At 40.1% G+C, this 22,303-nt stretch overlaps 1 pseudogene; it reads right to left on the bottom strand.

Annotated features, from left to right (window-relative positions):
- Positions 1–233: 233 nt before the first annotated feature.
- Positions 234–22,056, bottom strand: LOC146614766 (desmoglein-2.1-like; annotated as a pseudogene).
- Positions 22,057–22,303: the final 247 nt, after the last annotated feature.

The raw sequence follows: 22,303 nt of genomic DNA, 5'->3' as shown, positions 1-22,303 counted from the left end.
AGAATGGTCCTAACCACATCTGCCCATGTGTACTCCATGTGTCTACATACTGCAACAACAACTACCACCACCAACTCTTTTTTTGTTTGTTTTTTTTGTTTGGCAAGAAGATGTCCTTGTAGGCTATGATGCATACTGGACTGCCAAATCTAACACACTCTGAAGGGTTCTTTAACCAGAATAACACCTCTTGTCAAAATGCCCTGAGATGAGATTGGTTCCAACTGGCCTTCCTAATTCCTACTTTTATCCTTAATCGGCATACAATGACCATTTAGCTGCATTAGTTTCCTATCTTTCGTAGAGCCCAGGGGCATAGGTGGGCTTATGGGTAGGAAGGCAATGGGGCTGGTTGGAACACTGTGGCTAGCAGGATTTCTTGACCTCTCAATGTCCTGGATAAAAAATCGATTGGTTCCGTTGGAGCCATCTACTAACAAAAGTGTGTTCTGTAGATGTGGTTGAACTACATATTGTATGGGTTGTGATACAGAGCTGGTGTAGTAAATTGGTTCCTGTTGTAGTAAGACAGTCTGAACTGGACTGGGTAGTTTATCATAATGACTAATATGAGAGGAACGTCTGACACTAGTACTCTTAGAGGTAGGAAGTGTCATAGATCGGGCAGTACTTACAGTACCGACAGATGATTGTAGTATATTTGTATTGGACGTTACTCTTTCTGTTTTTATGTCTGCATGCTTTGTTTCAACAATGTGCTCCTGTCTGCTCTTAAAAACTGGCTCGACAAAATCAGCTGTGCTTTTGATAGCACCTGCAACATTTTGTGCCAATATGGGTTTGGGGGACACTGTAGGAAACATACAGATCTCAGCCAGAGTCTTGAACTTTGGCCCAAGTTCAGTGAGGAAATCTAAGTCATTGTCATCCTCCAGAAGGCTGCAGCAACCCACAGAGCCAGCAGAGGAGCCCTGGCCCTCAAAATCATATTCCAAATGGGAATCCTCCACAGGAACAGCACATGCCGCTTTCTGTTTGAGGCAAATAAACAAAACAGTCAGTGGCATCAAAAGCTTCATTACACAGGAGTCCAAAGAGAAGATACTGTGACAAATAATTGCATGTATAGCTATTATACCATAGTACCTGAGAGTAGTAATCATTGAGAAAAGCATCAGGAAGGGCTATGTCCTCATACAGGGCTTCTGTGTGTTGTATACCCATCACTTTTCTGTTGAATGACGCACGCCCTCTGCCAAGGTTCACTGATTCCCTTGAAAATGTGTAAGCATTGTCAACCTCCATTACAGTCTGGACAGCTGCCTGATATTTCTGCTCGCTGCGGATTTGTATCTCATCAATTTCCATTATGTTTGAATTTTACCTGTTGAAATTTGATGACTGTCCCATCTTAACCTTTTGGAGCATAACAGGTAAACTTTGGAGTGACATTTCCTAAAAGTAAAAGAAGAAGAAAAAATTATCTTTGAACACAACTTCTGTACGAAACGACATTGATTTCAGTTTTCAGAATCATGTTTTTAAAACAAAATTGAATCAGGGATGACTGACAAGCTATCGCATTCCTCCTTAAAAATCAGTTTGTTTTCTACATATCCACATTAAATAAAACAAAAAAATTTTCCCAGACAAACGTGAATGCCCACCTTATCCTCGCCTCTGCCTTCAGTATGATAGGATATGAGGTTTTCTTTGGGGAGAAATGGTAGCGCATTAAATTGGTCAGGAAAGATTTTGTCTGCCCCTGCATACTGACAGACCACCAGAAGAAATGGGATAACTGCACAAATAAAACATAGATAAAAACATTTAAATTCAAATGTAAAGATTCAAACTAAAGCATAAAAGTTTGGGCTTTTCATGTATTTAAACCTTTTTTCTGTTATGCACAGTACTTTTTCAGTATAGGTAAAAATACAATAGGTTGCAACAAACTAGTATTATATTTAAATAGAACTTAATAATACTATAGAATAAATAGCTGTACAGACACAAAATAGTCCTGAATATGTATTGAAAATCTTAAACACATGTTTTTCCCAACTAGGCCTGTTATACATATCATTAGTGGATGTTCTAAAATCAACTCACATAGCAGTAAGCAAAATGCCAGTAACAACAAGCCAATGGCTGGTGTAGCAAGCTTAGATGATGTAGTTTCTAGTCTTGCTGTTCTCAGGCTGCAGTCCTCTGTTTCCGAACAAGTACAAACATTCACCGTAAAAACTTCCTTGGTTGGACAAGACAGACCCTGGGCATCCAACACCTCTACCTGGAGATTATGTTGTCCAGGCCAGAGTGGCACATGAGAATGAATAGCAGCGCTTGTCTCTGGAGATAACAAAGCACAAAAAGTTTTCAAAGACAATTTCCCTCCACTACACTGCAACTCAAGCTTCGAATTAACTTTACTTCAGGATTTATTCTGCCTCCTCAAACAAAGCAAATACTTTGGAAAGGAAAAACCAATTACATTACATTACATTTAGTAAAAACAACATATAAAAATTTGCCCAAATTTCTTTTCTGTAAACTAGCAGCTAGTTTATTTTACTGCATGATATTAGAATAGGGTGAATTGGTGCCACTGTAATAGGATTAGAGGAAATAATTATTGTATTGTAACTGAAAATGTACACTATATTTCCCAAACACTTTACACACATATGAACTTGAGTGGCATTGCATTCTTAATCCACAGAGTTTAACATCATGTTAGCCCACCCTTTGCAGTGTCAACTCTTCAGGGAAGGCTTTCCACAAGGTTTAGGGGTGTGTTTACTGCGCCCATCAACTTTTATGGAATTGTTCTTAATCTAAATGTTTGGTTTATGATCTCTCTCTCTATTAAAATGAAAAACTGTTCATTTCTTTGTAAGTGAGCAAACTTGCATATTCTCAGCAGGGGATCAAACACTCATTTCCCCCACTGTATAGATAAGGCTTAAGTCTTTACGGTAAATCACTATAATAATAAAATTAGTGCTACAATTACTAAGGCAAAAATAAATAAATAAATTAAATTAAAATGGTAAATGGCCTGTGTTTGTATCGCGCTTTACTTGGTCCTCAAAGGACCTCAAAGCGCTTTACATGTTCAGTCATCCACCCATTCACATGCACATACACACACTGATGATGGCAAGCTACGTTGTAGCCACAGCCGCCCTGTTGCGCACTGACAGAGGCGAAAATAAACGTTTCCATTTTTTCTTTTGACCCAAACCAGATTTTCTTACCATTGATGACTTCTACAACCCAGCTGCCTTGTGTCCCATCAGGTATTATTCTGAACGTGAATGGAGCAGCATTGGGACTAACATCTTCATCAATGCCCGTAACGTAAACAGATTTCTGATCAGAGCACAGACTGGCATGGTTTGTAGTCAGGGTTGGACAGTGGTCATTGCCGTCAGTGACTTGAATGGCTATTGTTCCTGTTGCTGTCTTTGATGGCATGTCTGAAAAGCAGATACGGTAAATATGTCAGTAAGAATTTGAAGCAAATGCCGTGATTGCCATTTGCTGGACTGGTATACATAGCACCTTCCCATTTAATAATAATAATAATAATGGATTGCATTTATTTAGCGCTTTTCAGGACCCCTCAAAGCGCTTTACAATACCACTATTCATTCACTCTCACATTCACACACTGGTGGAGGCAGCTACAGTTGTAGCCACAGCTGCCCTGGGGCAGACTGACAGAGGCGAGGCTGCCATATCGCGCCATTGGCCCCTCTGGCCATCACCAGTAGGCGGTAGGTGAAGTGTCTTGCCCAAGGACACAACGACCGAGACTGACCGAGCCGGCAACCTTCTGATTACAAGACGAACACACAACTCTTGAGCCACGATCTTAAAAGTTGTTGCTACCAATATTTTATTGGTAGTTAACTGAAATGAAATCCTTCAGTAGGGAAAAAGATAACCTTCAAACCTAAATATAAGAAGTGGAGGAAGCAGCAATGAAGTCTTAGTGTTGACAAGAGAATTACCTTTGGGTATAGCTAGAATCTTGGCGATATAGGTACCATTCTTCAAGTAAGGTGACTCCCTGTCTGGTGTCCTTTTGAGTTTAATTTCAGCTGTTTCAGCATCAATTGTAAACAGGTTATCTGGATCATAAGCTTTGGCATAACTGGAATGCAAAACATATATAAGAAAGAAGAAAAAACATCAGTAAAGTAAAAACGAGCATCAGTGAAGTAAAAGTTTCTATTTACATAAAACACCTGCTCAACATTATGATAAAGATGAAACCTTCAAAAACAAACAAAAAACCTCTAACACAAAGTAGTTTTTAACTATTTTATTAATTATAATAAATAATAATCATACCTGGTAATGCTTTACATTAAAGACTTTATATTATTAACATAATTTGTGTCTTGATAGGATTAAACAGACCCATCAAAGATATTTTAAATGCTAAGAAGAACACAGCTGTTAACGTTGTTTTATTGTTTTTACAGCTACCCCTGCTACCTGCTACGATTAGTTAATGTATTATTACACCAATTGACAACTTTTGCTGTTACCAGAGTAAAAGTAAGGAAAGAGCCCTCATTAAGATTAATACAGCTATTCAATTTCTTCCAATTCATTTTTGTTCAAATAGCACCAAGTAACAACAGAAACTATATTTTATTCATTTTTCTAAAACTTTAATTTATTTCTTGACTTCACTAGGATACTTTTCTTGTATATTATAGCTAAAATCATAAAATGTTACCAAATTTAAAAATAATTTAGTAAAGTTTAAAAAATGTCATCATTGATACTTTAGTTAACCAGTTATAGTCTTTTTGACACATAATATTTACATATGTGTTAATAAATATCTTGTAATGAATTTTAACCACATTACTGCCTGTTCTTAGAAAACCTTAATGTAAAGCATTAGCCATTATATTATTATTGCCATTACTGCAACACTCTGCTATACTTTGATCAAATGAAATAGGTGTTTGTTGAGTGACATTTTTATATAAATCATATCATTGGTAGCTTTGCCATTAATGGAAATTACTGAAAACTGGATCATTATGACTAGGTCAAAAGCTGATGACTGTTCAATTACTGAACATAAGTCTCACAGACTTTCACATGCCTAGCTCGTTTCCAAGCTAGGCATGTGAAAGTCACAATTCTTCAAGTATATGCTCCAACAGAAGAGGCTGACGATACTGACAAGGATGGGTTCTATGCGATGCTCCAGGATGCCATTGACAACTCCCCGCGTCATGATTTGCTGATCGTGGGCGGAGATTTCAACGCGCAAATAAGCAGTAACCGGGATGGCCTGGAATCGACTATCGGCCCGTTTGGAATCGCAGCAATGACAAATGAAAACGGTAGGCGGCTGATCTCGTTCTGTGCGGCAAACCGGCTGACCATCAAGAACACCTTCTTCAGCCACAAGCGGATACACAAGGCGACGTGGAAGGCCCCCGGTGGCAGATATACAAGCGAGATCGACTACATCTGCATATCATCCCGCTGGGCATCCACAATTAGCGATGTTAGAGTGTGGCGTGGAGCCGACATTGACTCGGATCACTACCTGCTAATTGCCAAATGTAAACTTCACCTGAAGCACCTCCAACCACGACTGCAGCGGCCAAGTCCTTTTAACATTCAACGCCTAAAAGATGCAAATACGGCAGCAGAATTTCAACTCGAATTGAGAAACCGCTTCCAGCTCCTTGCTGCGGAAGGAAATAACAACAAAAATCCAGATACACTCTGGGATGAGATAAAAGAGGCTGTGGTCGGTGCAGCAGAATCGAAGATTGGTCGCCGACGGGGCGGCTTTAAGGAGCGCTGGATCTCCGACCGTTCATGGGAACTTATAGATCAACGTCGCTTGGCAAAGTCAGTTCGGGACCAGGTGGCCTTTGACCCACATGCTTCTGCAGACCAGCGTGAGAGGGCCATGGCCACCTACCAAGACCTTGCCCGACAGGTCAAACGCAGCTGCCGGCGTGACAGGCGTGAATGGATCGAAGCTAAAGGCATCGAAGCCCAAGAAGCAGCCGATCGGAACGACACCCGAACCTTATATCGCATTGTACGAGATCTAACTGGGGCTCGTGGTGGCCGCGGTGTTCCAATCCGAGACAAAAATGGACGTGTCCTCCTTACTGCAGCTGAACAAGAACAACGATGGGTCGAACACTTCCGCGATACTCTGAACCAACCTGAGCCACCCCAACGGTTCGAGGCCGAAGACCTGGCACCTTCCATGGATCTTCTTCCTGTCGATATCGGACAAATCAGCATCACTGAAGTCAAGACAGCGATCCGACTACTCAAGAGTGGAAAGGCCGCAGGTCTGGACGAAATCCTCGCCGAAATGCTGAAGAATGGTGGACCCCATCTTGAAGCCGCCCTTACAAGACTCCTAAACGCCTGCTGGGCAACATCACATGTACCCGATGATTGGACAAAAGGCACCATTATCAAACTTCCAAAAAAAGGTGATTTGGGTGACTGTAACAACTGGCGGGGCATCACGTTGCTGTCGGTACCCGGGAAAGTGTTTTGCCTCGCTCTTTTGAATCGGCTACGACACGCTGTGAACGAACGATTGCGAGAAGAGCAGGCTGGGTTTCGGAGTGGCCGGTCATGCGTCGAGCAAATCTTCACCCTCCGCATGATCATTGAACAAACATTGGAATACCAAAAGAAGATTTCTATTAATTTCATTGACTTCGAGAAGGCTTTTGACAGCGTCCACCGGCCGACTCTATGGGCTATCCTACGCCACTATGGAGTCCCTCAGCAGTTTGTAGATGCCTTTCGTTGTCTCTACTCCAACTCCCGTTGCTGCGTCCGGATGGATGACGGCTGCACAGCCTTCTTCAAGATCAATACTGGCGTCCGACAAGGATAAGTGCTATCCCCTTTCCTCTTCCTGTTGGTAATTGACTTCATCATGCGACGATCAGTTGACCAAGCTGACATCGGTGTGCCCTGGCACGAAGCGCGTAATCTCACTGACTTGCACTTCGCAGATGACATCGCCCTGCTGGGCTCGACTCAGGAAGACCTCCAAAAGTTGACCGCGGCCCTGCAGAGGGAGGCAACGAAAGTTGGATTAAGAATCAGCGCCAAAAAAACCAAGGTACTCCGAGTTGGCTATGCACGTGCCCGCATTCCTGTCATGATCAACCAACAACGTGCTGAAGAGGTGGAGAATTTTACATATCTTGGCAGCATCATCTCGAATGACGGGGTCTCTGATCGGGATGTCGACGCCAGAGTAGGGAAGGCAGTTGGTGTCCTGCGACGTCTCCAACCTATTTGGAACTCGACCTCCCTGAATGTAAGGGTCAAGATCAGACTACTGAACTCTATAGTCTTCCCTACTGCACTTTACGCTAGTGAAACCTGGCGCTCAACAAGTGCAATTATTCAACACCTGAACGTGCTTCAACAACGTGGCTTGCGGCGAATCCTGAGAATTTCCTACCGGGACCGAATAACAAATGAGGAGGTCCTACAAAGAGCAGGCACCCGCCCATTAGCCGATGTTGTTGCAGAAAGGCGCTTTCGCTTTGCGGGACATATTTTACGCCTACCCCCTCATCGCCCAGCTAAGATTGCCATGACATGGCGTCCACGCACTGGCAAGCGAAAGCAAGGCTGACCAAAGACCACATGGCGTCGAACATTTATGGACGATCTGAGAACTGTCGACATTGCCTGGGACGAAGCTGAAGCAGTCGCTGCTGACCGACATCGATGGAGATCACTAGCTGCCCGATGCGCCACTCGGCGTAGGAGGAGGAACTAAGTCTCACAGATTTTACTGTAACTTGACAAACCTGACATCTTCAGCTGTTTTTCCTGTATCTGGATCGGTGGCAGCAAACACAGCGATCTTGCCATCTTTAGGTGCTTCCTTTGGGTCCTCGGATACATGAACAATCTTGGTGTCAGGTATAAATGCTGGACCCTCTGGTACATTATTAACTGATATTTTAATGGGGTAGCTTTTTGGTGCATCTGGCTTCAGCTTTGTTCCTGGTCCTGGTTTAAACTTCACATCAGTGCCCACTTCAGGTCCAACTCCAGGGCCAGCCTCCACCTCAGGTTTAAGTCCTGCATCCAACCCTATATCCCCCTCGCCTACATCCAATTCCACATCTACTCCCAGCTCTGTCTCTGCACCCACACCGGCACCAGCACCAGCACCAGCTCCTTCCCCGGCACCAGCTCCAGCACCAGCACCAGCACCAGCACCAGCTCCTGCCCCGGCACCAGCACCAGCACCAGCACCAGCACCAGCTCCTGCCCCGGCACCAGCTCCAGTAACTAGAGGGTTACCCTCTCCAACATGAACATCCACATCCATGTGTACAGCACTACCAATCACAAACGGAGCAATATTCTCAATCAAAAGGCCAAGCTCAAGCTTCTGGACTTCTTCAAAATCCACAGGCTGCAAAATAAATGATAAAAGATAAAATGAGTTACTTGAGAGAAAACAGACACACACAAAAAATGAAATACATTCAAGAGACAAACCCAGAACTAGCTGCAAATTAAAATGTTTGAAGTGAGTTTATACAAATACATAGTGTAAAACATTGAACACGTCACCAATTTCTAAAGGTGCTACTGTCATGAAATTCTCACCAGATGTTGAGAACAACCAATCCACCAATCCACACGTGTAGAGAAATCAAACTATAGATGTTCATGGTTTTAAGTTTTAAGTATTGAGTTATGTGTAAAAATGAAAAATGTGGTAACAATAAGAACAGTGACAGACTGAACTAAATTATATTAAATCTAAGAAAGAGCTCTAGTGTATACAAACCGCTCAATATATAAAGACCCATAATATTACAGTGATAACATATATATGTGGTGATATGCAGTGCTTTTTGACCTCCAAACATGGCATCGGCAGACCAGAAGATATTCTCTCAGGATCTCACGAGCTTGCCTAAATGTTGGTCAGCAAACTTTAAATGCACTTCAAGATGTTTTTTCTTCAGTGAGCATGCCTACAGGCCATAGTTCGAGTGCATTACTTGTTTTCTTTAAAACAATTCAACCTGCTGATTCCAGGTTTTTCTGTAGCTCTCAACAAGTGGACAACTCTGCTGATAATTCTTTTTACTCTGTCTGAAATCTTGTGGGGGAGCACCTGGTCATGGCCGGTCTATGGTCTTTCCACTCCCTGGTTATGGCCCTAGCAGTGCTCACTTAAACATTCAGGCAGGCGGGCAGGATTGCTTCTAAGTACCGACAGATTTCAGCTGGTGTCATGACTTTCCATTCCTTTTTGCACCTCCCTTTCTTCATGTGCTCAAGACTTTTTTCGCGGTGTCCCTGCATCTGTGGTTTGTTTTCTTTGCAGGTATGAATTGCATGGGTCAGGTTTAGGGTTGGGCAGTAACACATTACTGTAATCTGATTACTTTTTTCAAGTAACGATTGAAGGGATTACTATTGCAAAAAAAGTAATAAGAGTACTGTTACTTTCCCTTGAGCATGCTGCGATACTGCGCTACTAAACCGTGATTGTGTTTGTTATAGTGTCTCTAATATTACATATTCTGGTTGTGTATCATGTTTTTTTTAAATTGTAAGTAAGTAATAAAGTAACTAATTACTTTTGAAAATATTTAATCAGTAAAGTAACAGGATTACTTTCTTGGAGAAGTAATCAGTAATTAGTAACTAATTACTGTTTTCAAGTAACTTGACCAACACTGGTTGCGACTGACATCTGGTGAAAATGCTTTTATAGCTCCTTTAAAACTAACAAAGGTGCTACTGAAATATCGAAAATATTGAAACTTGGTGACACGTTCAGTAGTTGTTTACCCGCTGTATTAAATACCTTTATCAACTTTAAGATGCCCTCGTTGGTTTCCTTGTCTGTCTCAATGGAAAAGAGATTATCTTCATTTCCTTTGGAAATTGTGAAGCGAGTCAGCCAGTTGTCTGTGTATTGTTGGTCTTTGTCCAAAGCCTTGATTTTCATCACCACGACATTGTCAACATTTTCATCCACTGAGCCAGAATACTGAAATTAGAACAGCGTGATAAAGATACACCCCATTATGAAAATGTTTTTGTAATAATACGATGTTAAGTGCCTGGAAATAATACATGATTTTAGTAATTCAAACTTATCCTATTGTCATCTTGTACTGTTTTTTCTTTATCATTGTGCTTACAGTGCTCAAAAGACTAGAAAAACATTGAAATTATATGAAATGATAAACTGTACATAGTTCCTTCTTAAATTTTCTATAGCTTTCTGTAAGGTGGTCTCTCACAGTTAGCATTCTTGTTAATTTTAGATTAAATGAAATCCTGCCAAAAATTCATGCACCGTTTTTTCAGTGTCATTCTGAAACAGGATGTTTTGTATTTACCAGATGAAAAACGGCAGTTCTGTTTTTTCACCAATAATTATCATAACCCCAGTGTTAAGCGATCCATCAGTCCATCCTTCAGAATGCCATGCTGTGAACCACTGCAGTGGAAGCTGCAGGTCTCCACCCGATGAAGCTAACAGAACTACATCATCTACAAAAAACAAAGATGAAATCGAGCCGTCCCCTCATCCTCAGACTCTGCTTCTATTATAGAAGGCCTGAGATGAGATTGATGAGATTCTCAAAGTATTTCTCCAACTCTACAGGCCTGACAGGCCAGGCACCAGGGTAGGACCCAGGTAATCCTGTCCCGCACAGTGTACACTGGACCCTTGATTTATTACAACGTAAATGGGTTATCTGAATCGCTCTTTGTCTGCTTTAAAACATGCTGCAGATTAATAGTGGTAATAAAACAGTGATCACTGACCTTTTTAGGGCATTTTTAGAGCAAAGAATTAAAGACAACAGCCTTAATGAACACAGTGTAGTTTGTACTCGGGAGCAGGGTTTATGGGGCTGTAAGAGGCTTGTTGGAATCTCTGAGCTTATGGTGTGCTCATCCATAGCAGGAGGCACTAATACTGTCTTGCTTGGAAGTTTTTCTCCTGGCTTGGATGCTAGTTTTGGTTAAAAGTTAAAACACGATGCATGCTTTATAAAAACTGAACAGCAGACATCGTTACATATTTAGTACACTATAATACTGAGTAAGTAATAGGGATAATAAGTAATAAGGTAGAGCTGACTTAAAAACTGTTTATAACAGTAACCTGGAACAACATGAACAACTCACATGACATTACAATGTAAGTATGCTTGAAAACATGCACTCCTTCCATTTTATTGAAAATTGGCCCATGCTCAACAAAGCAAACTGTTAGAGTGAATTGTTAAATGTTTGTCATTTTTATGTTTACCATTTGTACATCGTTTTAACTCTGATGAAAGAAATTCCACTGTCCTTCCCCCCAGATTCTCGAGGTTCTAGGTGGGGGGCTGTAGTCTTTTATCACAGACACATCCTTGTGCTTTTGATGTAAGCTTCCTGCGTTTACGACCCTTTGGTCAGCAGGAGGTCTGACACACACACACACACACACACACACACACACACACACACACACACACACACACACACACACACACACACACACACACACACACACACAGGCAGCAGGAGGAGGTCAGATCTGGAGGTCATTTTCATGGTGGACACAGTCGAGGCCTCCCTTGCGCAAATAATCGATCGATTGACTGTCTTGTTTTCTTCATGATGAATAAGTCTCTAGAATTAGCGGGGCTTGTGGAAACACAGACCCAACACAAACATTAAAACTATATTGAACTTGAGCTCAGGAGAGAAATTGTCACGATCCTGGGTCTTTGGACCCAGCGTTTTGAGTTTGAGTTTATTTTGATGGTTAAGTTCATTGGGTTATCTAAGTTCATGTGTTTATTAGATTCCCTTGTGTTTTCAACCCGTGTTAAGTCTTCCTTGTCCTTTATGTGTTTCATGTCTTTTGTTGTCAAGTTCATGCAATGGCGTGTCCAGCGGGGTGGCCTGGGGGGGCACAGGCCACCCCCCCAACCAGACTGGCCACCCCAGGTGCCACCCCAAAGGCAAAACAATACAATTCAATCAAATATCAAATGTCCGATTATGTTTTCACGGTGAAGCTCAGATATCCGAGTGTAAGTGAATGCAGCATCGGCTTCTGCGCTATGTGCATCACGTTAGCAAAGGTAGGAGAGCCAAGCAAGAAAGATGGCACTGCAGGAAACAATTTTTCGGTGAAAGAAAATGAGGACAGAATAAATGTCCCGGTAAGTAATATTAAGTTTGTTGAGTTTAGTAAACTTCGGTGAAATTAGAATACCAAGGAAAAAATAACACTTAAAGAATTATTGCAGCCCTCGAATATTTCTGACAGTATGCTACTGAGGGGAGCTAACATAAGAGTTATGAGTTATAAGATATCATCTAAGTCGTAACATTGCTGTATGGAGCTGCAGATTTGGTTGCAGGTTAACATAGCTGGACTGGCCATCGGGCATACCGGGCATATGCCCGGTGACTTATTTTTTATTTTTATTTTGTAAGGGCATGAACAACTAGAAAAATTTGCATTTCCTGCGAAAATGCAGTGTGGATGCTTTAAGCTGAAGCTGTCTGCAAAAACTAGCTGAAAAAGCTGAAAAGTTGCAGAAATTGTAAAAACTTTGCAGAAGCAAAAGAAGTTTGCTAAAATGTAATAACTTAGCAGAACTGCAATATCTTAGAGGAAACATAATACTTGGCAGAAATACAATAGCATAGCAGAACTTAGCAGAAATATTGTGATTTACCAGAGACACTGTGATGAACTATGAATATTGTAATTTTAAATTAATACTATGTTTTAGCACAAATACTATAATTTGACAGAAATACTATCATTTGGCAGAAATACTATGTTTCAGCACAAATACTCTGGTTTAGCACAAATATTATAACATAGCATAAATACAATTATATAGCAGAAATGCTATATTTAGAAAGAAAAATATAATATAGTAGAAATAGTATGATTTAGCAGAAATACTGTATTTAGCACAAGTACCAAAAAGTAGCAGAAATACTATGATTTAGCAGAAATACTATGATTGAGCAGAAGTACTAAGATGTAGTAAAAGTACTTTGATTTAACAGAAATACAATTATAGAGGAGTAATACTTTAAAATGGGAGAAATATTGATACACACACACATACACAGAGCCTAAAGGGAAGAGTATTTGTGCCATGGAGTGTTAAGAATGTGAGGTCCATATTAGAAAAGCTGGTAAAATCATAACAGTTTGCAGAATTGTAATAAATGATGAATATGAATTACTGGTCTGTGACAGTGTATTAATTTGTAGGGAAAAAAACATGTTGACCAAGGTGGAATCGAACCCACGATCTTTGGCTTGCAGACCCGTGTCATTACCAACTGCGCCACTGGGAAAGAGAGGAGCCGTCTTGAAAAACAGGGTGATGAGGAGTCAGAATTAGATCGCGGTGAGAGGCGAAAAACGCAGTTTTTTGGAGTTACAAAACGTTGTGTAACTCAAAAACTAGGTGGACTAGAGGCATATTTCTTGTGCTGGGTGAATCAGCGGACTTTGGTGTACTTTGACTGCGATTTTCATTGCGCTTTGTACAACCGTCGCTGAGATATGACGAGAGAGGAAACGGAAGACCTCAGACATGATTGGCTGGCTGGGAAGCCGTGCAGGCCCTGATATGTGATATGTGTCTGAGTTCGCACAGAGGATTGGCTGCCTGGCAGAAATATATAGAAATAGTATGATTAAGCATAAATACTACATTTAGCAGAAATACTATATTAAGCACAAATCCTATAAAAAGCAGAAATAGTATATTAAGCACAAATCCTATAAAAAGCAGAAATACTATATTAAGCACAAATCCTATTAAAAGCAGAAATAGTATATTAAGCACAAATCTTATAAAATAGCAGAAATAGTTTGATTTAGCACAATAGTAATAAGTTAAACAGAAAAATTGGAAAAGCAAAATGGACAGCTGAAAAAATGCTGAACATGCTGAGAGTCCCTCAAATATACTTGTTAAATGAAAAAAATCAGCAAAAAAAATATATAACAGCCACACAATCAGAAATATGTACACAGAAGGAAACACACATGCACAGAGAGACACACACACAAGATCCAATTCAGTCAACCAGTCTAAATATATTGAATTTGAATCTTAGAATGAGGTCATCCCATCTCTCTCTCTCACACGCACACGCACACACACACACACACACACACACACACACACACACACACACACAGGGAGAGAGAAGTAAGTTTCTAGGTCAGCCTGGGAGCTGCTGAATTTGAATCCACCAATCAGAGTGGCTGTTTACGTTTTCCCGCCAAAACAGGTGCATCTGTTTACACAGGCAGCACAGAGAGGCACAGGATTATTGCAGTCTATTTCTCATAGTGACGACTCCCCTCAAACAAATGACCATAATTTCCTAACCGTAGGGGCTAGAGCGGTCATTCTTACACCGTTTTGTTCAGAAGAGATGGGGGAATCTTCCAGTGTTAACAATTTATCATTAAAATATGAATTATTAAAGATATTTGACTTGTAATGCACCATAACTGAGTAGAGTGAAGCAAAAACTGCCTTGACTTGCCCTCAAACAACGCTTTGTAACTCGAAATCTATTTGGAGCATTGATATCATTCTTTCACCGTAAGAGACAGCAGGCTTTGGGGAACAGTCATGGAAATTTTCAGGTCTCTGTGGAAATCCAACAAAAAGTTATGACGAGAGAAAAAAGTGGTTCATTTCCAGAGTTTGAAATCTGAAGAAATCTGTGCGACGGACGAATTTCCTACCCTCAAACAAGTCCAACTCATTTCAGAACGGTAATAGGTGAGAAAGAAATTCTTGAATTGTGAGCGTCAGGAGTGTCTGAAGATATACCGGGACAAGCCTCATGTCTTAAAGTCGCTTCGTTAAGGAGATATGACGATTCAAATATGCCTCTCATTACAGAAATCCAGCGATGATTTTGAACAAGCTCTCCATTGACTTTCTATGCAGAGTTTTGAGAGTTTGTGTTGGTCTGAGGAGATTTGCCAAAATTCTATAAATCCCACAACAATGATAGTGACATTTCCTGAAAGCCAGCAAAAATACCTACGTTTTGATGTATAATTTGTGGAAGTTGAGTGAAAATTGAGCAAGTAGCAAACAGTTGTTCGGACATGAAGAGAAGACTGCAAAAGCTTCAGTGGCACACTGGAAGCCAAGAGCATAGCAACCATAACAACGCATGTATTTTGTGAAAAATCACAATTGTGCAACTCAAAACTTTAAGAGGCATAAAAGTAAAACGGTAAAAGATTTGAAAAAGCTGAATCACACATGAATAGCCCAATAATTTGTGAACATTTTAAAGTTTGAATGCTTGTTCTACGTGAAAATATGAGGAAGTAGTTAAGTTTCAGAAACAAGCAAATTTTAGCAGAATTGCAGAAGTTTCCCATTCATTTCAATGGGACAAATTAAGCTTAATATTTTAAAAAGTATAATAGTGAAAAATACCAAAAGACATAGCACACATTAGCAGAAATAGCAGAATAGTTTAAAATTTGAACGGTGAAAATCGGCTGAAAATTGCGGAAGTAGTTAAGTGCCAAAAAGTGTACGGAAGTCCCAAGAGGAACTCAATAGTGTGGATGCTTAAAGCATCCACACAATGAGAGGTGGTGGATTGGCCAGATCGATGTGTAAAAATAACTCAGTTGTTTGGTGGTGGCTATGGCGGGGCTTCCACAGAGGCCAGCAGGTGGATGAGGGAAGGGGAGGCAGGAGGAGAGCCCCGAGGCAGCCGCCAGTCCGAGTGTCAGGTGAACTGAACTTCAGGTAAGAAGTTATGACCTGCAGTCTATCTGGGTCAGATATAAACTAAGTTTAGGTGGAGTTTATTTTTGTTGTGCTGACTTTTTACCGTCAGTTGCAATAACTCATACTGCCCGAGCTAGCATGACGGAGTTTCTGTACAGCTGTTCAGTTGCTATGATGTTACTGATAGTGAACTTTATTTTATTCATAAGGTTAGTTAGTAGAGTTGCCAACGGCTCCTTAAAAATGGAATGGTCCCTCATTCAGAGAAAATATTATGCATTTGGTATTGAGCTGAGAAGAGACGCAGTTTGTCCCGAACTTTAGCTAGAATGGAAAAAGACACAAAGCTGGAGTTATTCTGTCGTTACGCTGCACAGCTGCCTCTTCTCTCATTCTCTCCCCCTCCCTCTTCTGTTGCTACTTCAATCATGAAACTGATCAATGATCAGCTGATCAGCTTTTCTCTCTTGTTTATTTATCGCCCACTTTGTGCCAGAAAGAGGAAACCAGCAGATGTCGCGCTAAACAACAGCAGCACGTTTAAGCTTGATCAGCTGTTGTTAGAATTTATTTAATATTAATTTCCAGTATCAGCTGATGTTTGCTGGAGCCACAGCTGTAAAGCTGCTGGTCATGATGTCAGTTTGGATATGTGGTGAGAGGGAAACATGAAGATGAAACCAGGAGATGTCCTTACTGGATCATCAGAGCTGAACAGGTGATGGAGAAACAGGTTTAGGTGACATGAATGAGTTGAAGGGAAGTTATGAACTGTTTCTGAGAGACAAATAACACCAGGATCCTTTTTTACGTAGCTGACAGCTGGTAACTGTGCAGGGGCGGGTCTAGCAAAGTTATGCCAGGGGGCCAGGTAGGGCATTAACAGGGAGAGGTGGAGCACAAAGAAATTACTTTTCTTTCTTATTCTCATTTAAAATATCTCGCTTTTATTAAATAATTATCTAAATCTTACAACCAAAGTTTTTATCTGATGTAAAATGTATAGAAATCATACATATACCAACAAGACAGTGTACATCACTGTCACAACAGCATTTGTTTTCATTCAAAGGCTTTATGGTTTTAATACCTGGTGGGCCGGTCTGTAGTCAAAATGCCCGATTTTCTGTCCCAGTCCAGCCCTGCAGGTTATACTGGCAGTGTCACCATGCCAGCTGACTGTATTTCATCATCAGCCAGTGTTGTTCTTTATCAATATTACTAAAGTTTACCATAAGGCAGCATAGAAAGTATTTACTTGCTTTCAGGTTTCATTCAAATGTTAGTCTTTTCAGTTGTTTCCCCACTTTTTTCCTGTTTCAAAATCAAACACCAGTTTGTGAGAAGATTATCTTCTTTTTTTAACAGGCAGAGAAAGTTTTACATTGGAACTGGCTAATTTGTCAATTGTTTGTTACAAATGTTCGTATTTTAATATTCAAAAATGTTTTTGCCCAAAACATACGTATGTGCACTACATGTCAGTAAAAATACTATGCAAATATTGATGTCCTTGAATGCTGAGTAAACACTGACAAAGCACTGATTGTATCTCTTGTACTTTATCAACGCAGTATCTAAAAACTTTGCACCGTAGTGGTTAAAATCTCATTCTAATAAGAGTTAAAAGCTCATTCGGTTATTAGGTTTATAGGATTATTGAATTATGGTTAATGGTTGGTAGAATTTTTTTTTTAAACATTATCTGCCAATTACATCTGCCACCCTTCTCCAAATCTGTGCCCCTACCTGCCCCCCCCAACAAAAAGTTTCTAGACACGCCACTGAGTTCATGTTCTCATGTCTGTATTTCATTATGTTTCCTGTTTTATTTTGAAGCGGTCCTGTGTTCCTGTGTTCATTGTGTTTAGTTTTACTCTCCCCTTGGTTATGTTCATTTCTTTCAGCTTTTTTCCCCATGTGTTCCCACTTCCCTCATTACCCTCCTGTGTGTACTTAGTCCGTTTGTTTTCAGTCATTCCTTGTTAGGTTGTCTGCTAGTCCACGTTGTGTTTCCAGGTATCCATGCCAGTTTTCCATGTTTTAGTTCACCCAGTTTAGGTTTTTGTTTAGTTTCACCCAGGCCTTAATAAACGGCTTGTTTTTGTTTATCCACGTCACTTTTCACGTTCTGTTTTGGTCTGCATTTGAGTCCTTTTCACAATACATGCAGTCTGCCTCAGACAGACTGTGACAGAAATATTTTCTGAAGTAATAAATCAACAACTGAAACTGGTTTTTGCTACCAAGGGACTTACCCCATGGCAATTAGAAAGAATGCAGGGTAACTTTCTTCCTGTATTACTTTTCAAATCCATAAGCTATGTCTAAATTACATAGACAGTCCAAAGGAGCAAACTCCAGAGCTTTCCAAAATGGGCCAACACAGTTTAAGAATTTTTTAAACACCATTTTGCCACAATTTGTCTGACACGCAGATGAATACTTTCATACTACGAAGATGGAAATGAATCTACGACTGCTTCTCAAAACTCTGGGAACAGGTAGCGTGCAGAAGTAACAGCCTTTTACTGCTACTGGATATTCCTAAACTCCCTGCAGCTTGGGCCACCAAAGCACACTTGATACCACTAACGTAAAGTGCATAACTCAAGCCATCCATAAATAATGAGACAGACACAGCTATGTACAGTTGTTTTGAAAGTGATTAATGATATAAGAATAAATTTGGATGCCTTAAGAACAAGTAAAGGCCATATTCATCACCTCAGATTTTTCCAGAGTAGGCATGTTATCATTGATGTCCAGGATCTTGATCTCTACAGTTCCAGTTCCTGTTAGTCCACTTGCTGCTCCTCCCATATCAGTTAGTTTTATAACCAGGCTGTAGAAGTCATAAGTCTGTGAAAAGGAGGTGAAAACGCATGACTTATATCCAAATACTTCAGAAGAATTGTAATCATACTAAGCTAAGATGAGTCGGACCAGTCGGTCCTGTTTTCCTTCCACGATGAGAAAATCACCTTTGCGCGTTTAGCAGGTATGGTCCAATTATGACATCTGCACACTGTCTCTCTTAAGAATATTTTATTTTAATTACATTTTCAGTCCAGGAACATTGTTTTATTGTACCTGACAAAGATTGCCTGAACCAAAATGTATATATTTAAGAAATATATTAAGAAAGCTAAGAAAGAAATTCGTGCAAAAATGCAGAAGCATATATGTGTCTTGCTGTACGTGCAGTGACTGCTAGCCTCACCTCTCTGTCCAGCGTGGGCTCTTTGACGTACAGTTTTCCAGTCTTTTCATCTAAATGGAACATGTGACCTGTGCCTTCTGGCTTCTGACTGACGATGCTGTAGGAGATCTCTGCATTAATTGTTCCAGCTTGATCGTTGTCTTTACCCTTAAGCTGCATGACAAAGGTTCCTGCAGTGGAGCACAACAGCTCAACATGATCATTTGACAAACAACTTTCACATACATAATATATGCAGACTGTGTTTATATGCGACAAAAAAGAAGGTTAGAGGCTGATTCGCAAAATGAATGTCAACTGGATCTTATAGAACGCAGACATATTTTAACAGTTTTTAAGATGTAAATATGATGCGGACGGCTGTGACTAAGCAAGTCGAAGGTCGTCTGTGAAATGTTAAGCTTCTACCCCAGAGTTCTTCTGTTCTTCTTTTCCCCTGTCTGTCATGACTCCCCCTCTCTCTATTGCTCGTGCAATATCATCTCACTACTCCTAGGCTGAAGAAATATCTTCAGAAGAGGACAGATTTCAGGGATTTTCTCACAAGAACTCCATAAAAGCTAAAATGCAATTTGTATCCCATCACATATAGAAAACTGTGTTTAAAATCCATCATTACCTTTTTCGCTTGCCTCATTAATGTTTCCAGTATGCAGCTCAAAAGAAGGAGCATTGTCATTTTGGTCCTGGACTGTTATAATCAGTGGGATGGTATCCTCTGCCGTGGTCCCATTCCTGTATCTAGCGATCCCTGATAGCTGTGTAAATTGTGAATGACAGACTGAGATAGTTTTAAAATGTAACTTTTAATATGTAATACAATTATATATAGAAACTATATTAATGACTTCGGAATTTCAGATCGTACCTGGAGTTCTATGGCCTAAGATTAAAATTGATCCTTCAAGTTCAACTTTAAAATTCAACTTTTACTGAAGAAAAGTCATTTCTTTTCTTCAGTAAAATTTGCAATCTGGTATTAATCTGGTGCGATAGGGCCCTTCTCTATAAAGGGGAGAGTAAGAATGAGTTTAGGGAGAAAAACAGGAAGGAAGGAGGCTATTGGACACAGTTGTGGCAGGTTGAAGGTGGTTGAAATTAAACACTCCGGTGAGAGAAAAGGACATTTTAAAGGAAAATACTTTTAACCTGGCCTGAGTAGTTTTGCTTTTAAAAATAATTACATTTTATCAGAAGGAGGATTGATTTTAGATTGGATTTATGTGGACTTGTTGTGATAAAAGACTGGACTGGAAACTGTTGGTTTTGTGGCCTACTTCATAAAACAAGCTGCAAAGCAAGTTTGCAAATTGGCATCAGTGAGCTATCACCAGCTATTAGCAATCAGAAATTGTGTAAGCTTAAGATAAGCCATGAAGAAGGGACTGACTTACAATTGTAAGAATGACAAATCAGCTGGAGCTGCCTGTCATCCAACAGCAGTATGACCAGCAGTCCTGGCCACCAGCTAATGGATGGCAATGATTGACTCTAATAGTTTCGGTGAAATACAAAGGCCAGAAATAAATGCAATGACTGTACTTCTGTTTGACATTCATAATATATATTTTAGCTGCTAGTAGCTAATGTTAGCAGCTAATGTACATTCCTTCAACCATACAAAAATGCTAACTCTATTTTTCTGCGATTGCTGTGGATACGTTCCCTGAGGTCTGTATCTCACAGAAGTGGAGCTGAGACCAGGAATGGAATTCCATGATATTGTTTGGTGTTACATAATAGAGAAAATGGTGAAAGAAAACTATGCAGAGTAAAAAACAGAAAAGAAAAAATGAACAAACAAACATCAAAACAAACTTACATTGTAGGATGGGCAGCTTTCCCGATCCAGCAGATCAGTGATACGTACAAAACCAGTCTCTCGGTCCACCACAAAGAGGTTTAATGGATTTTTATCTGCCCCTTCTCCAGAAAGGAAATATTGAACTATCTCAAATTTGTCTTTATCAGAGCGCATCTGAAATAAAACAGGGGGAGCATTTACTGTAAATTACATAGTAAGACTTGGTAAAATAGATGGTAAACATGTAAAAAATTGTTCTACTATTGAAGTTGAACTTAAGTCTCAGACAGTGATGTCAGGTTGGGGTGCTTCTTAAATATTCCTTGTTATACTTTTTAGCAAGAGCAAGTATGTGTTCAAGAACTGTTTTTCACTCTCTACTGGAATTGTTTTTGTAATAATACAAAAACTATGCCAAAGCACTGCAGGTACAACAGATACTGCACAGACATAGATGATGTCTAAACTTTTAATTTTACTATTGAAAAGAAAGAGTATATGCAGAACTTTACAAATGTCTGCACCTGAAATGTATCACTGCGATCATATTGGATTTGCAAATCCTTTAACAATTAGTTTTTAATAGGAAATCTGCACTGACAGCAAACCTATGACTTGTGGTTGTTTTCAAGTGTTCAACTGTGAGTACAACTGGACTTTTTTAAAGGAATGTTCATGACATGCTATCCTAAAGTAGCGGAAGATAACCAAATGATGTGATAGAAGCCACTCAGCCACTGCTTAAAAATATAACGTGCATATAACATGTGTATATGCTATAAAGATTTCAATGAGCTGAAGACCTTTGCAATGTGTTCCAAATGGGTGTAGTCGATGTTCTCCATCAGCTTTGTAGCAGGAGGAATCCACTCTCTCCGATTCCTCCTCAGTTTCTTTACCTTCTTCTCTTTGGCCTCAGAACTCATCATCTGTAATGACAATAGTACAGTTAAATCCCTCAGTCCACAACAAAACGCTGGGCGAGGCTTTCTTATTTTCCTTACACTGTGTTATCTGCGAACCGCCAACTTTGATTGTAGCATATAAATAATAATCTGTGTTAGGCAGTAAAATAAATAATATCTGACCGCACCACTTCATGGTGCTGTTTTGTCGCTTTAAATAAGAAGAAGGATGCCCTAGCATGTTAATGTGATAATAGTTTAAGACTGAATACTCACTAAGGCCAGTAAAAATAGAAGCAGTAGTCTCAACTCCGCCATGAGTGCAGAGACGCGTTGGGATGTGTTGAGTCAGGTTTTCAAAAAAGAACAAACCGATGGGCTGTATGTAATCTAATAATGTAATAATGTAAAGACACACCCACATCACGTTTAAGTCCGTCCCTCTAGGGCTTGGAAACATGATGTTACCTCACAATGTGCTGCCAACACACTCTGTGATGTGCAGGCCCTTTCTATTTAGCGTCCTTATGTAACACAAGCATGTACAGCATGTACTTTTGAGAGT

This window comes from Diplotaxodon limnothrissa, linkage group LG17 (assembly GCF_057381915.1).
Source record: "Diplotaxodon limnothrissa isolate DT_005_m linkage group LG17, D_limnothrissa_male_GT1.1, whole genome shotgun sequence".
Classification (NCBI taxonomy): domain Eukaryota; kingdom Metazoa; phylum Chordata; class Actinopteri; order Cichliformes; family Cichlidae; genus Diplotaxodon; species Diplotaxodon limnothrissa.
This window is presented reverse-complemented; position numbering and strand designations above follow the sequence as displayed.